The following is a 1779-nucleotide window of genomic DNA, read 5'->3' as shown; positions in this document are numbered from 1 at the left end:
AATATGAAGAAGAAACTCGCTGTGTACTAAAGTAACTAAACTAGCTGAACTAGCGTTAATATATATCATAATACGATATTCATTTCTTATTCTTCTTCATTAAAATTTGAGCTTTGACCGTTTGGCCCATTGGTCTAAGCGCAGGCGTAGATATTGATATTTTATGGAAACTCTTTAGAAATGCAAAGCACGAATCTCAGAGCAATCTCTGCGCTCCAGATCAAACCATTCCATGCTTGGTACTGATATATGCCTCAAAAAATTAGTTTAATTAATAATACTAATACACATACTTCCACAAATAATACTAATACTAAGCCCGTAGCTACAAATGGGCCTGTAAATTAAATCTTACCTTTGACCCGGCCCATAACGACTTCTTTTCCGGAATCATTTTAACGAAAGTATAATGAACCCTTTGCTTCCCATTACTTCATGCTCTAATCGTATCCAATATCTTTTTCTTCGATTTTGAAATCCAAACAAAAAAATGTGAACCGCTCTCAACATGATATCCATATTAAAATATATTTTGAGATTAATTGAAAATAAACGCTAATAAAAATCGGTCATTAAGAAGACATCTGAATTGCTCCACGATTATAAAATCTCCAAGAGATACCAAAGATACCCAGAAAGGTACCTTTTTTTTAATCTTCTTAATTGCTTGAGCATTTTTAATTAATGTTCTTCTTTGTCAATGCAATTCCGTCTCTCAATATTTCTTTTGTAAATTAGAAACAAGGCCATTATATATTTTGTTTAATTAAGTAACTAAGAGAAAAATTGAATTTGATGAATTGCAGGGAATGGAAAGGATGAGAGAAGCAGAGCTGAGGAATGGCATTGGAAGAGGAAGTGATGGCATGTGGATATGAAGATGTGCGAGTAATGTGGTGGAATTCTTGACAAATCCAAAAATAACACACAACAATAGGGATTAGATTTCATTTTTCATTTTTATTTTTATTTTTATTTTTTGGATCAATTTTGAATTGAGAATTGGGCTCCACTGTGCATGCATGCACAATTAAATTGAGTCCTCTCATTTCCTGATAGCAATCAATCCCCATGGATATGTATGTTGTAGGATATGAATTCCATGGTATGATTTAGTTCATTGCAGAGCTTCTTCTCTTCTATTGTCTCAATATATATATTTTTTGTATTTTCGGCAATGGGTTAGATAATGTTGAGAATATATTTTTTTTTTCAAAACTATTAGAAATCTAATAACTCCGACTGTGTAGTTTCTATACAATCTAATAACTCCGACTGATCACATAGCAAAAATTACAAGGGGAACCCGTCGGAGGTAGACAAAAGATGGATGTTATCGGTTAACAAAGAGTTCAACATTCCTGTCTTTGAATACAATTAGATTGAAGCCAAATCTGGGGTCTCTTCATCCGAGATGTGGGTCTCTTCATCCGAGATGTGGGTCTCTTCATCCGAGATGTTGAAGTCCATATCTTGTGGCCGTGGAACCTGAAAAGCCTGAAAGCAATTTTATCTGGTTAAAATTATGTCAGACTCGGGTTGAAGTGTTGAACAGATTGTTACATGTACCAGTCAGGTTTTAGCGATTTTGGTATCAAATATTAAAAGGTCAAATACCAGTAACAAGCAATGCTAGCAAATACCAGTACCTAGAGATGGCACATAAGTTACTTTGAGAAATGAGAACAGATCAAGTTTTGTCTTAGATCATTCATGTTGGATCATTTTCAGGTCTAGGTCACTACAGTTTCGAGAAAATTTAACTTTTTGTCAGATCAT

The 1779-nt window shown here is 34.0% G+C and overlaps 1 long non-coding RNA gene across 1 annotated transcript; it reads left to right on the top strand.

Moving 5' to 3' along the window:
• The first annotated feature begins 595 nt into the window (after positions 1 to 595).
• LOC144564847 (uncharacterized) lies at positions 596 to 1172 on the top strand. The gene is made up of 2 exons (XR_013514759.1): positions 596 to 639; positions 807 to 1172. It is a non-coding gene; the product is annotated as an uncharacterized LOC144564847 (long non-coding RNA).
• Positions 1173 to 1779: the final 607 nt, after the last annotated feature.

This window comes from Carex rostrata, chromosome 13, assembly GCF_964058835.1.
Source record: "Carex rostrata chromosome 13, lpCarRost1.2, whole genome shotgun sequence".
Taxonomy (NCBI): Eukaryota; Viridiplantae; Streptophyta; class Magnoliopsida; order Poales; family Cyperaceae; genus Carex; species Carex rostrata.
Note: the sequence above shows the minus strand (reverse complement) of the source record. Positions and strands in the feature narration are given on the sequence as shown.